Here is a 16,338-nt window from a genome sequence, read left to right on the forward strand (position 1 = left end):
CCCCCCCCCCCCCCTTTTAGCTTAGCTTTTCCTTTACAGGAGAAATTGAGTTTTGGAACAATTGTGTTTCACCAACTAAAAATAAGATCTAAACTTTATAGATACTAATATTTCTGCAAAAATCCATCTGTGAAATTAAAACTTTTAAAAATTTTACACTGTTATGAGAGAAAAATCATAAAAATTTACAAACCAACAAATTAAAGTTGTGCTTTTCTAGAATGAATAATGAATACAAATAGATCTTGCTTATTTTACTATTGTTTAATAACCTTCTCTCTTCTCTTCCTTGTTACCATAATGTCATTCAACATTAGACCAAAAAGAGGTAAACTTTTATGAGATCTGTTGAAGTTTTAAGAAAATTTCCCAACCAATAACTTGGATGCACCCCACAGATTTTCCCTGCTGTGCTCAGTACAAGCCTCCAGCTTTGGTCACTAGACTTCTCTGTGACCCAAAATTATCCTCACTCTCCATGCTTGACTTCCTTTATAATTCATTTTGCACATTCAGGTAGGAAGCTAGATCATGTCATAGCTGACCATAGAATCAGTCAGAAGCATCATCACATTTTGAATTCCAGGCCCAAGAATCTCTGCATAATTTCTATAGCCTTCCCCTCTCTCAAACCCACACCACACCAAACTCTCCTAATTGGTAGAGGTAATTGATGGCTAATTCATTTTCTCTTTAAAAATAAACTATATTTCTGCCATTAGGGCTTAATATTCTGTTCAAAGTCTCTCCATTTCAATATTATTGGAAGTTGATTTTTCAATGCCCTGTGAAAAGATAATGGCAAATATTTTCAAACTTAGCTTACTTGAAACTATGATTTTCTAAAATGCCTTTTGGGATTCCATGCCTCTGGTTCATTCTTCCAAGACCAAGGGGATGGGGCTAGGATAATAGTGCATTGGATAACAAAAGAATTTGTTCTTCATGGAATTCTGGAGAGAAGAAGCCTACTGATCCTTTTCCAATAAAAAACTGAAACAAGAGTTCAAGGTAGATTTCTTATTTTGGCAGGTTGCTATAAACATTCTTCAGTGGAGTTCAGATCATTCAGTGCATTTTGGTAAATCTGTTACCAGCAGGAGAGCTGGGAATATGATTCACCTGAAATTCACATAGGGTTTTGATAAAAAATGGTCTTGGTAGTAGTGTATTTGATAGGCCAGATTAATTTATACTTAAATTCAGTAGCATGGCCCCCAGTCTTTCTATTACACTATTTTTATCATTACACTATTTATTTTGTCTATTTTATTTTGTACTCTACAAAATTAATATATCATCGCGGAATTTTTATTAGTCAGCTTTGTGTTACTGTGCCCAAAAGACTGATGAGAACAATTTTAGAGAACAGAAATTTTATTTGGTGCTTATGGTTTTAGAGATCTCAGTTTATAGATGGCCAGCTCCATTGCTCTGAGCCCTAGGTGAGGCAGAACATCATGGCAGAAGGGATATGGCTGAGGAAAGCAGCTCAGGACATAGCACCAAGAAGCAGAGAGGGACAAAATATAAACCTCAAAGGAATGTTCCCAAGTGATCACCTCCAGTCACACCCTACCTACCTACAATTACCACCCAGGTAATCCATCAAGTGGACCAATACAGTGATTAGGTTAAGGCTCTGTGACCCCATCATTTCACCTCTTACATTGTCTCACACATGAGCTTTTGGGGCACACCTCACCTCTAAATCATAAGAGAGTTCCATCTTCCTTAGAGCTCACACTATCCATGATTCTAACTACTTTTTTTCAGTATGGACTAATATTTAAAAATTACTTAAATATCTGACAACATATGACTTTTTGCTTTCAAATTTTATTTTAACGTATGCTGCATCTTTAGACTGTGCATACATTGTCAAAAATCCATCTTCTATATTGCATTAATAACTAGAAAATTATTATTGTCAGCTCCAGCTGGGGGTACTTTGAATCTAAAGAACACACAACTGCAGCTGGAAGTCACCTGGGAAGCACTTGGAGAACCCAGGTTATATCTGAAGCAAGCTTGTGATGAACTTCACTTCAGGTACAAGACAGGTGTTCTCTGTGCATAATGACATTTATGACTGTTCTTTATTACTGCAGGCGGCCCATCTGGATAGACTAAATGGTTAGGAAGGTGCCCAGTAACTTTAAAATAAACTCAGAGAAAGCAATCCTTCCAGAACACTCACTGTCAGTAAAGATCCTTCACTCTCAAGGTCCCTGTCTTGTGAAGAACAAGGCAGTAATTCACAGCTTATTAAACTTTGAACCTTCGAGATGTTCTGACAGTTAAGACCTGACACATTTCAATAAATGTTTCTTTGGGGAACATGACTAGATGGTTTCCTGAAAATATTGGATAGCAACAGTTTTTTATTTAATGAATGAATTTAAAACATTATTTTCATCAGCTGAGCAACAAGGATGCCCTCTTATTGCCTCTTTCACGGTTTAGAACTGGTACAAAACACAGAAATGGATTCACAATAAGAATTATCAGCCTTAAAACAAAGCTTTTCTATTATAAGGCTTATAACAGTGAAAAGACACTGCCTGAAATGTAAAGTCGGTCAATTCATTCAGCAGTTAGTTAGTGTTCAGCAAGATGGATGTATTTAAAATGTCCTCGTTTTACACAGGGCATTGATAAGACTAGGGATTTGCCTTCAGAAGGCCAATGTTCTTCTTTCCTCCCACAATCTCTCTCTCTCTCTCTCTGTGTGTGTGTGTGTGTGTGTGTGTGTGTGTGTGTGTGTGTCCATGTGTGTTTGAAGCTCCAACTGATTTCCAAGCTTCCAGAAGAGCAAAAGGAAAAAAAAGTATTCTTCACTAATCTACTGCTGGGGGATTTAAAAACAAAAATGCATACATGTAAAAGGATCATTAAAAGGAAATACAATGGTCTTTTCTTCTTCTATTTTTTGTTTTGTTGTTTTTAATGAACAAATGTGACTGCTAGCTCTTGATTTCATCTAAATCTGGAAAATCCATGGGATTATCAGATTGTTGTTTCATACAAGAAATCACCATGAAAATATTATTGTTTTCTAAAAGACTAAGGTATTATTGGGACTACCAACTTGTAAAAACTTACTTATTTTCAATTAGCAATGATTTTCCTGAAAAAGAAAACGGCAACTCCCTTTTCTGGTCCACCTGAAAAATACTTTCTATTACTTTCTTTCTTTCCTGTCTTCATGATTGTAATTATAGCATTTTGCCAGTGGTTGGTTTATTCATTAGGTTATTTTCTCAAACTCTCATAATTTTAGTAAAAAAAAATGGTGGAGAGGCTTTAAGTTCAGCATTATGAAATATAATGGTTCATTTAGTAATTTCTTTAAATCTTATCATGAAAAAAAAAATTTATATGTCACCTACTCTGTGAACCTTCTCAGGCTTTTCTACCCTGACACAGATTTTCACATTCAATTGCTCTCAATCTAGTGCCTAATAAATGCACCTACTCTAGCATCAATTATACTGCTTATAATGGTTAATTTTCATGTCTGTCTTACCTGTGCCTGGGCTGTGAATATATTATAAAGACTTTTTTCACATTTATATCTAGATACCTGGGCATTGCCTTGCATGTGTTAGATAATGAGTAAATATCATTGAAATAAACATTTGATTCCCTTTATTTCACTTTATTTCTGAATATAAAATAATAAACATTATTGTAGAATATTTGAAAAATACTTTTAAATAAAGACAATATCTGCTACTTTTAGCTGTCTTATCCTGAGTCATTACTAGCATTGGCATCATTTTTTATGATTGAATTGGACTTGTTGTTTAAGATGAAGAAGCAAGGTCTACCCCAAACCCAACATGCTTTTTTTTCCCCTGTATATTTTGGCTCTGAGTCAATATATTTTTTTTATCTTACAACATTTTCCCATCTGCTGGATCCATGTTCAGTTATTCAGGGTCTATTTTGTCTGCCTTCATAATTCATTCATTTTTTCATGCAATAAATATTTATTACTGTGTTTTAGGTACTATGACAGCTCTGAGAACATGACACTGAGCAAACACACATCATCTCTGCCTTCAGGGAACTTATAGTTAGAAGAGCAGATTGTATCAGAGGATTTACAAAGAGAAAGACTTAGAACTCAGTGTTTGAAAAGAATGAGTCCTTTTCTAGGTGAATGAAGAAAAGAAAACTTGGATGATCTATAAAGTTTATCAATCATCTAGCATCCAGAATTAGTCTGCACTTTGATGTCTGATATTCTGTGTGTGTGTATACGCACATGTGTTGATCTGCTACGTAATCTATATAATATAATGCAAAACAGCTTCTTTTAGGACTTATGAATTGTCAGGGGTTTAGAACATTAAATATTTATCTTAAGATTCTCATATTTTATATGTAGAAATTACATTTATAGTTCTTGATCTGCATACCTTAAACATGAAAACAAATTGAAACCAATTTAATCTCAGAAATCAGATATAAGCCTCCAATGGAGAGATGCTTTTATGATATAATATTCTTTTCATAATAGAATTAATTAAAAAGCATTTACAGTTGATTTATCTCCTGAAGAAATTTTCTAGTTGTTTATGCTACTTTTATGTGACATTTCTTCAGTAAAATTTAAGGTTTAAGGATAAAGAAGAAAGAAAGGCAAGGGCAAGAGTCCTCAAAGTGAAATCATTCTCAAAGATTTCCAAAATTGATCATTAATTTCCTAGATGGTCATCATTGATCACATCCAAGATGCCTCATAGTTTTATTTTTTTTAATTTCCTCATAGTTAAGTTTTCAATTTCACCTGCAATAATACAAATTAGATGCTTTGTACTCAATTTTATTTCTGATCAATATGAAGAGTAAGTTGGATGTGGTGACATATACCTGTAATCCCAATGACTTGGGAGACTGAGGCAGGAAGATTGCAAGTTCAAAGCCAGCCTTAGCAACTTAGTGAGACCCTGTCTCTAAACCAAATTGATAAAAGGGTGTTGGGAATGTGGCTCAGTGGTTAAGTGCTTCTGGGTTCAGTCCCTAGTACAGAGAGAGAGAGAGAGAGAGAGAGAGAGAAAGAGAGAGAGCGCACAAAGGTAGTATTTGTAAATAAAAAGGTTTCTCTTGATTTAGTCTGAGAAAAAAATAAATCTTAATAATTCTAAATATTCTAAATGACTTAATGTAGAAGTAAACATGAAAGAATAACCTCAGAACAACTTGTTTTAGCAATGTCTTATTCACTTTTGATAAACTTTTTTTTTTACACTCTAAGCAAAGTTTTATTGAAAAGCAGAGGAAAGTTCACAAATTGAAAGTCAGTTTTTTATAATGAACATATTCATGAACCTGTCTTCCATATAAAGATAGAACCAGTAGTCTTAATCATTTGTCTTAATAATGCCCCATCTAGCATTTAATCTCTCCATAGAGTTAAGCATTTTCTGACACCCATCATCATACATTAATTTTGTCTGCACTTGAACTCTATATATACAGGCTCAAACAGTAATTGTAAATTCTACCTTCACCTAACATTTTTTTGAGGGTTACCCATGTTGTTGATGACTGAAAATTTATTAACTTTTTTTATTTTTTGCTGGAGAGCAGGGATTTGAAAATGTTTATAAAGAACAAATAAGGTAGATATTTAATGATTGGTGTATTGATCTGTAGTTCCTGTTGGAACTTTTCAACTCTGCCCTTCTTGATTATCACAGCATGAAAGCAGCATATATAATAGGTAAATGAAGAGATATGTTTGTATTCTAATAAAATTTTATTTACAAAAGCAATTTATGGGCCAGATTTCATTCATAAATCTTAGTTTTGCCAACTTATGCTGCTTATTCTATTGTGAGAATATACTATATCTCTTTTTTCAGTCTGCTGTTGATATTGCTTGATTATTGATGCTAAAAATCATTCCAGTGCACATCTTTTGATGCACATACATTTGTACATTGGCTATATATATACTGAATTTTGTAATTACTGGGTCACAGAGAGGGCCTAGGTTCTGCTTTTTTGACAGATTTCTGAATTTCTACCCACCAGCAATGCATATGATTTCAGGTTGCTTCACTTCTCTGTCAACACTTGGTATTGTCAGTTTTTAATGGGGAGTATTAATGCTTTACACCTTAAACAAATGAAAACAGAGTTTAAATTTATAACAAGGAATATATTTCTATGAAAAATGTTATAAATTTGCATGTTTAATATTAGTTGATTGGTTGCTTGGTACTCTATTGCCCCCCCCCCCACCATTTTGGTGAGCACATGCACATGTGTGCACATGTTCACACAAACACACATGCACAAATACCCTGCAGCCATAAAAATTGTATTTGTTAGCCCTGAAAGAATCCTGTGATTTTCTATTGTGCTTTTGGTTAAAATATATTTTATATATATATTTCTTTTTGATATATATATCAAAAAGAAAACAAAAAACAAACCAAAAAAAAAATCATGCATTGGTATGCTTAGAGAAATAGAAAAAGTGTAGCCTCCTATTGTCTTTAAGAGACTCATTTCAAAACCTCAGAAACCATCTCCAGCCAGTGCTTTCAAAGTCAGCTCAGAAGGCAGTGGGGATGTGCAGAAAACGCTCATTAACCAGGCACACTGTGAGTTAAGTCTCCACTTCTAGGAATCATTTCTAATCATTTGTAATTAGAGTAATGCTTTTGGAAATGTTTGCCTTGCTAACCACGAGGAGCTGAGGCTCTCTCTGCTGGGGAAGTGAGCAGATGGTGTCACTTCATTTACTTTTGCCTGTGCGGCAGGAGGACAGAGGGGTTGAACTGTCCTTCGGTCTCTCCTGCCTAGGGTTTGGAGAGTCGTCTAGGCTGTGGTCAAGGCTCTTGGCGCAGCTATTTCTTGTCCACTTCCCTTTGTTTGGTATCACTTTGATCCTCACCCAATATCAGCAGGGCCTTGCTTGGATGACTCTCTCACTCCAACCCTTACTCTTTTCCTTGGCAGAAGTATTCTTTTCTTTTGGTTGTAAGAATCTGGCCAGTAATGAGGTGGTAAGCTCCTGTCGAAGCAGCGGGAGTTGTCAGTGGGCCTTTCTTTCATTAACTTTCTTGGGCTGTAGCCACAACAGCAAGACTTCAGGGACCGAGAATTTAACCTTCTCCAGTACTGATCATTTTTCCACATAGATTCACATGGCCCCGTAGCCCCTTAGCCTCTTTCATCGCCCCCTCCCTTCACCCTGCTTTTTATAGATTATCCTGAACTTTCTGTCCAATGCTCTCCAGGGCCACCATGAAATAATATGCTTGAAGCATTTCTTTTTTCAGTCAGCTACCTTTCATTCATTGTTGTAAAAGGAAGAGCACTTTTATACAGCTTGAACAAAAGGTGCTGAAACCTCAGATAACAGCTGTGGCAAATTATCTTTTTCCCTATGAAATAATAAAGTAATTGGTAACCATCCTTTTGTAGCATACAATCATTTCTTTTAGTCCCATAGAATGAACATCTTTATATTCTTCTGCTTCATAGTAATGAGTATATATATATATATATATATATATACATACATATACATACAAGAGACAATTAGAAAATATATCTCATAAGTAGTGACCCTTCTGTGAAAAAATTCATCAGTTGATTCTGAAAGGAACAATGTATTGATGTACTAACTGGGGACTTTGTCCTGGGCAACCTAATATGATAATAATAGTAATAATAATGATGATGATAGTAACAAAATTATCACATTTCAGGTGTCTATTATGTGCCAAAGAAAATGCTAGCTTATGTGCTGGGTATGTGTGTGTGAAATTTCTAATTTTATATGATAGTTATGATCATGCCCCCATGAAGAGAAGGAAGAATGGACAGGCTTCTCATCCAAAAGTAGCCTTGCCTTGAATACTTTCTCTCTTTTCCCAATCACTAACCCCCAATTACAGCCAGTTGGTTGTTCTCTGAAATGTTATCCTATACATTATCAATATGTACTTGCCATTCCTAATGTGTCAGGTATTCATTTTTTTAAAAATTATTTACATAATACATGGTGTATGATATATAGATAGATAGATAGATAGATAGATAGGAAGAACCTATTCTTGGAGCTATCCTCAAGGTTGAAGGTTAGATTCGCTTGATATTTTAAGTTTATTTTGAAATGATTCTTGCATCTTATTGGCATATGCAACATTATAGGCTGATTCATTTATTTATAATCACATACGCTTTTACACTTATGGAGTAGAGGATATAGAGCTAAATTCAAATTATTGGCCAGCTTTAACTTATTTGATTTGCATTAATTTCGAGTTTGCCATTGGGTACTTAAGATAGTTTTTCATTCTTTGTATTTATATTGATACCAGTTAATATCAATGCAGGGAAGGGTCCATATTGGCTAACACTTTTTTAATATGTGCAAATTTGTTCTTGGTTATAGTCTCTTATTTTCTTGTTCTTTAAGCTAATGCCCTTTGCTTTTGTTTGATATGTAGTCAGCTATCTTCTACTCACATAAGAAGGTGGATGTACTTCCCTTGTCTTTCCCTAACAGCAGCCAAGAGCTTTCAGGTGCCCCAGGAAAATTAAAAAGCCATTTTCTCAAAACAATGCCTTTTCTTTCTTAATGTTCTGCAGCACAAGCAAAGTGCCAATCCAAACCCGTTTATTCTCATCAGGTATTCCACAAACAGCGGTAGACTCACAGGTAGGCACCGTGGCTGTGCCCTTCCAGGCCAGGAAATGAATTCAGAAAAGAATATGGAGGAAGTTGCAGGTTAAAAAGGGATAACATCATGGAGATAGAAAGTTATACACAAAACCCTCTAGAACTGACAGAGGTGTTTGAAAGAAGATGTAAGATGTTATAATATTTCAGTTAAATAAAATATCAGCCTAAGAAAGGTAAAAGAAACAATATATTGTATTTCTATATTATTAAAGTTTCTATATTTAAAAATCTGTATTATTAAATACTTCCAAGTTTATAAACAAAATCTTATTGCCCAAATTTTAACTTTAAGGTAATACTTAACTAGCCAGACGTGGTGGTGCACTTGGGTAATCTCAGCAGCTTGGGAGGCTGAAGCAGAAGGATTGCAAGATCAAAGCCAGCCACAGCAAAAGTGAGTCCCTAAACAGCTCAGTAAGAACTTGTCTCTAAATAAAATACAAAATAGGGCTGGGGATATGGCTGAGTGGTCGAGTGCCCTGAGTTCAATCCCCAGTACCCTAACTTAAAATAAAATAAAAGCTTACTTTGTTTTGCACCTTTAGGTTCAAAGCAAAAATGGAAAGAAGGAACAGAGATTTTCCTGTAGTGTCTACCCTCATGTATGCACAGCTCCTTCATGATCAAAATCCCCCACCAGGGTGGAATGTTTGTTGTAATAGATGATCCTACCTCGGCATGTCCTTGTCACCCACGGTCCATTGTTTGCATTAAGATTCATTCTAGGTGTTGTACACTGTATGGATTTGGACAGATGTGTAGTGACAAAGATCCACCATTATAGTATTATAAAGAGTAGTTCAAAAACCCTCTGCTGTGTCTCATCGTCATGCCTCCCTTCCACGCCCTGGCAAAAACTCATCTTTTTCACTGTCTCCATGGTTTTGTCTTTTCTAGAAGGTTGTATAGTTGGAATCATACCACACGTAGTCTTTTCAAATTGGCATCTTTCACTTCGTAATATGCACTTAGGTTTCTTCCCTATCTTTTCATGGTTTGATAGCTCATTTCTTTTAAGTGCAAAACCATAACTTTTCAGTGGTTAATCCTCTTAATTCATTTCCCCAGAGCAGTCTGATCTGTTTCATGCACTGGGGCTACAGGAATTTAAACAGCCAAGCACAGTGGAAAAAACCTTGGAATGAGAGCAAAAGAACCTGGCTGTCGTCCCTGTCTTCCACACTGCTGTGAGCATCCCCAGGTGACCTTGACTAGGCACCTCACCTCTATGGCTTTTTCTGTTTTGTAAAGGACTTTAAGAAAATTATCCATTATGTCTTTCAAGCTCCAGACATTCATGGTTATTATTATCTGTGTTAAGACTGGAATTCACTAACACTATCAGAGTGAGTCTTGCCACACATTATTCATCATGTGATTAGCTCAGGAAATCAGGAAAAGGACTACAATTATTTAAAACGATGGCTGCTCCTTCATCTCAGAGCTAATTGTGATTATGGCATTTCCCAGTTTAAAGTCCTTCAGGAGTCGCTATTGCCCTTAACATAAAAACAGAATGAACCGAAGAGCTTTCTACTGTCATGTATAACTGATTAGAACTAATAAATACTTTAATTAATTTTAAAAAAAACTGGTCTACAAATGGCCATACCCCAGCTTAGCCCTGGGTACTTGAGTTAGGTCAGCTGTGTAATGACCTGAACATGGGGGGGGGAGATTTCTTGTTTAAATAGTAGTCCACAGAGGGCTCTTGTTGGCCAGACTTTTCTGACAGTGCCTTAGGAAGCTGGGGCTCCCATTTGTGGCTCTGCAGACTTTCAGGGACTTCTACTTTTGCTATTTGGCTGACAGAGGGAGTTCAGGGAAGGGAGGTCAGGACTTGGCTAGGAAGCAATGCTCATCCTCCTGTTCTGTCAGTGGAAAATAGTCACACACACACCCTCCCACGTGCAAGGGAGAGAGGCTGGGAGATGCAGTGTGGCTGAATGTCCAGGAAGAAGACATTCTGTGGCTCACAGCTAGCATGCTCTGCCACAGCCTCTTCTCTATCTTTAAGCCTCACTTGCTTCCTTTCAGCCTGTGATGCCCACACTTCCTGCACCTGGAGCTGGCACCTGGCTCAGACTCACCTTTTGGGTCTCAGTGGTGACCTCCTCTCTGTGCTGCCCTGGCAGGTTGCTTCCAGAGTATCTTCTACCTTGTCACGGTAGTCACTGAAGTTTATTTTCATGGCTTCACTAGGTTCTAAGCTCCCTGGAGGTACAGATAAATCAAACTGATCTTTCTCCCTGCTTGCTTCAGAAATGATGGAAAAAGGAAGTCGGAACTAGGGAAGGAGAAGAAGAGTGCCGCAGTCCGGCTGTAGCAAAATAACCGGGGGCTGACAAGCAACTTGTGTACATTGATACAGCAGGAGCGGGAGCCGTTTATTGTAGGACAAGAGGGGTATATATACATTCCACACAGCTTATCTTAATTAACATAAACTAGATACAGCAGTCAACCAATAAGGAATCTCCACACTTAATGGCTCGCTGGCGTTACTTCAGAAACCACTCCCTCTGGCAAAATGCCAGGCGCCATCTTGACTCGTTTACAGACCTTAACATTGTGGAATGTGTATATACCCCTCCTGTCCTACAATAAATGGCTCCCACTCCTGCTGTATCGATCTACACAAGTTGTTCGTCACCCCCCGGTTATTTTGCTGCAGCCGGACTGCGGCAGAACAGAAAGCAGAAAAGGACATATGCCAATAAAATGCAGGAATCGTTGCATTTTTCTAGTTGGAAAAAAGTAGATTCATGATGGTGTTAAATCCCTCATGTTTTGCTACACCAAATAGTTATTTTGGCTAGAAATTAGTAGAACAAAAAAGGCCCATAATTTTTTGTGGCTGTAAAAATAGATAAGCTATATCATCTTCTGTTGTTTTAGCAGAGAATGAGACTTCTCTGGGATGGGATGGGAAGGAAAGACGAATCCTAAAGGCAAAGGGACTATTCCTGGCTCCTGACTTTCTCTCTGCAGTGCTCTTTCCAACACCACATGCTCACTGTCTTACTCACTCTTGGAGTTCACTGGGGCTCCGCCAACCCTCTTCATTGAACATCACTTTCTCCTTCTCACTGCAAAAGAAAAATAGAGTGAAGATCAAAGTCACTATAGTTTTGCTGTTGCAAGAATTAAGAGGGATGCAAAAATATAAGCCCCTGAAATAATCTTCCAGTTAATAGAAATTTGTCTTCAAAACTCTTGCAACCAGACAGCTGCAATGTTTCCAAAGTTTGTGTTTAAAATATATGTGTAAAATTCATTTTTAGATTTATGGCAAAATATATTCATAAAAATAGCTATGGAGTAAAGGAGATGTGTAATTTTTCTTACTAAATGTAGAGAAGTTAGTCGTGTGGCAAGCAAGGATTTTGAAGTTCAAATTATAAGATATTAAGAACCACACATAAGCTGGGCATCATGGCACACACCTGTAATCCCAGCAGGTTGGGAGGCTGAGACAGGGGGATTGCAAGTTCAAAGCCAGCTTCAGTCTGGCGAGGCACTAGGCAACTCAGTGAGACCCTGTCTCTAAATAAAAAATACAAAATAGGCCTGGAGATGTGACTCAGGGGTCATATGCCTCTGAGTTCAATCCCCAGTACCAAAAAAAGAAAAGAAAAAGAAAAGAATCAGAGGTAAGAAAATAAATTTATAAATACTCTATATTGATAACTTTACTATTATGTGATGGATACAAATCAAATAATTTAAACCATGCAATGTGTATTTTACTTGGACCTGTTGGAGAAAAAAAACACACAAAAAAAATTTAGAAATAATTTCAGATTTCAATATTTTGTTTATGATGTAAAATTGTAATATTTTCTATATGTGTCTTTGTGTTCCATGTTCTCATGGAAATAGGAGATGAATTTCAGTTAAAAATTTATAATATAAAATTTTTAAAAATAAAAATTCAGACTTCATGAGCTATCTAAGTTTTCCCTATCAATGTATAATGGCTGCAAACTAGATCAATTATGGTAGAACCCTCTTGGCAGTTCCCATTGAGTCTATGCCTGACATGATTGGATTAAAAATTCAATGAAAAACATCAGTTTATAAATGTCAAGTTATAGTTTCTGAATCTATTAACTTCAGTGTTTTTTTCCTGACTGTGGGTAATCAGAACTCAACCTCCATCTGTGGAGTCATTAACAGAGGAGTCATATGCCACTGTCCTATTTTCATCTTGGATTGCTTGGCTATCTTATGTCTAAGGATGAGAAATCTGGCACTAGTATTTTTAAAGAAAATGACCCCAAAACCTTCCATATGTGCCTTTTTTAAATACAGAGAGACCAAATTATCTCTAATATTTACTTCAAAGAAGAGAAAATTGAGGACTTAAAAATTTAAATGTCCTGCTTGGAATAATAAAGACACTCTGGGAACAGAATTTTCCTTTAATTTTAAAAGACTATTTTTTTTCTAAGATAGCTTCATTATTTGGAATTAATTTAAAACAAAAATTTAATCCATTTTAAAGGAAAGGAAACTGGCTTTATATTTAGGCTGTTTAATTTTCATCTGTTTATCAGTCAGCATTTTGACCATTGTTTGAGATATTTAGATACTTTGATAATGCATCAATGACATGCCTCCCTAATGAGAAAAAGAAAACATAGTGTACAATGGTATTTTAATTAGAGCGATATCATCTCAAAAATTCTAGAAGGGGGGAAGAAAGAAAGTTCTTTTGAACTTAATGCAAGGAAAGTAATTCTCCTTTACCCTTGCACCTGCTTAAAGGAATTTATTGGGAGAAATGGAATTGGAGACATTCGCAGCTTACTAGTTCTTAGTGCCACCTGTTACCACACTGTAGAATCCATCTTTGGGTACTAGATTTTCTCCAGATGTTTAGCTTTCTGTTGTCTTGGGGTCAGGGCTTTTTTACAGCCCAGTGCTAATAGGTCACATTGTTTGCCTTTGGCAAATAACAGAAGTAGGTAGTTTTAAGATGTTTTAAGTTAAGAAAGGAAAATTGATGCTGATTTCCAAGGTTACCTTTTAAACACAATAGTGAGCTAATATGGCATTCCTGAGGCCAGTGGGTAGCCAGAGAGAAATTTACTGATGCAAACAAATTCTGTCAGGCTACACTTAAGGATTTTGCCATACATCTGCTTTAAGGTTTTATTCTTACATTTCTTTTTCTGGAATTGTCCACTGTTTGTACACAATTTGAAGTTAATGATACAATTGTGCCAAAGGATAAGATAACAATCTGCTGATTTTGTATGTTATTTGGCAGTCAAAGCCCAATTCAGCATGCAGACTCTTTACACAAAATTATCTATTTTATGACATGAAAACATATTTTTCAGTGAATCTTGGCCAGGGAAAGATATAAGTTGTAGTGTTTTTTGGTTTTTGTTTTTTTTTTTTTTTTTTTTGAAGCTGGACCCATCTCTTCTGAGAACAGGAGAATGTTAAAGTTGTCAGAAGTCCCTCACATAAATAAAATTCATCTGCTTGTCCCCTGATTCTGAATGTCGACATACTCCTTAAGCCTTGTTCTTGAGGAAGAGAGTTGCTGAGGCTGTAAACCCATGATAGAAATGAGAACATGTCCTTGGACTCATCCTTCATAGAATTTTTCTGATTGAAAGTCTGGACACTAGACAAGACCCTTGTCTTGGTTAGTTGGCCTTAGGGTTTTGCATGGTAGCATGATTCTGCTAGATGGAGCAAAAATGACTTTTTTCCCCTGCCTCACTGAGCTTTAAACTAAATTCCAACCTTCTTTGGAATAGAATTAAAATAGGAATGATTAGCTAAATAAACATACAGGGATTGTCCCAGGTTTCAGATTTTAAAGTAGATAACTAAGACTCCCTTCAAAGCTGCTTTCCTTTAAAGTACCACTAACTATGTCACCACCCAGTACCTTATGGAGACCTCCTATAATTAGGAATATATGTGCTCCCAAGTAAGCAGATTCCACCAGCTCCCAGAATCCCCAGTATCTCTGAAAGTAGCTCCCTGCCTTCACCGTATTAATCTGGGCCATGACAATGACCACAGGACTAACATATTAGAAAAAACTTCCTGCACTTCATTATTCATCGTCATTATTCGGCTCCTACTGTAGTTCTTACTTTCTCCTTGACTCTAGAGGAATTCTAACCATGGTAAGTATATGAATTCATGTGGTGTCCAAATTATTTATTTCAATTTATAGGAAGAAACTTGACTAGATGGAGTCTTTTGCCATTGCATAGGATAAACTACTCCTATTTAAACAACAAGCTTTCAACTTTGCTACTCTCATTTGTCATCCAATGTTTTTCTAATTTGATCACAATATTTTGATGTGAGAGAGGGAACTGTCCTTGGAAATACATTATTGAGAAAACAGATTTAACAAATAAATATATATGTATATATGTATATATGTATATATAACATGTATATATGTTTATTCATTCTACAAGTGGAAATAAAAGGCAAAATATTTAAAAATTCTTGTGATAAGAGATATTTGCTAGTTTTCTAACAAAAGTCTTATTTTTTTGCATTTGATAATTAAAAAAAGAAAATTATTTTTCCCACTAAACTTTGCTTATCATCTGAGAAAAGAGTATTTAATATACTTTAGTTTGGCATTACATAGATGAATGTAAAGATGTATTTGTCCTCTTCCACTCCACTCCCTTTAATAATGATATGGGAGAATGAGAAGCAAAAACAAATTGTAAATTGATCTGGTAAAAATTTGTATAAAGTCATTTTAAGTTTTTGATCGAATACACGTATTGGACATATCTTGGGTCTCTGTGCAAGGCCCTGGGCTAGGAGCTAGCACTAGAAACTTTCATTTCATCAACAAATTTATATTGAGCATTTACTACAGCCAAGCACTATTCTAGGCACTGGAGATGAGAGTGGATAGAAGAAGTGAAAATCTAAGGGAGGCAAGAGTCTGACGAAACATAATGGATAACTAGACTCTAATGTTCATTAGCTGATAAATACTAGTGAGAAAAAAATAAAGCAGAGTATAAAGGATTAGGAGGACTAGGGTGTTATGATTTGAATCTGAGCGATTTCCACAGGGGTCTAGGTGGAAGGAGCAGCCAGAGTTGGAGCCCTGGGATGGCAGCAGCTGGGCAGTTCTAAGATCAGGACAGACTAAAGAATTTCCAGTGGGACAGATGAAGAGGAGAGAAAAAGACTTTGAGAGGTAAGAGTAGGGGGCCAGATCATGATGGCATCATAAGGTACTGCACGAAGTTTAACTTCTACTCTAAGCGAAAAGACACCTTCAGAGGTGATATTTATAGCAGCTCATTATACAAATACAGTATTATTTCACCATGGCCCATTAACTTGAAAAGATACAGTGCTTTTACTTTTATATTATTAAATCTTATGTTGTTTAAATCATCCTCAAATATGAATGTTTTATTACAATTAAGAGAGAAATATGAATTTGTTTACTAATAAGTTGTTTCTCATTCTCTTGCTACTCTCTCCTCACAAACACCACTCTTCCTTATTGAGGTGCAAATAAACAGGCATCTGTAAAATCTTGTTCTATAATATTGTTGTCCAACATTCTGTTATGCATACTGCAAATACATTTGTTATTCTGCCTT

The 16,338-nt window shown here is 36.0% G+C and overlaps 1 pseudogene; it reads right to left on the reverse strand.

The window, feature by feature from the left end:
- Positions 1–16,338, reverse strand: part of LOC125613618 — a 61,615-nt pseudogene that overhangs the window by 17,127 nt on the left and 28,150 nt on the right.

The sequence above is a fragment of the Marmota marmota genome, unplaced genomic scaffold (assembly GCF_001458135.2).
Source record: "Marmota marmota marmota unplaced genomic scaffold, marMar, whole genome shotgun sequence".
Classification (NCBI taxonomy): domain Eukaryota; kingdom Metazoa; phylum Chordata; class Mammalia; order Rodentia; family Sciuridae; genus Marmota; species Marmota marmota.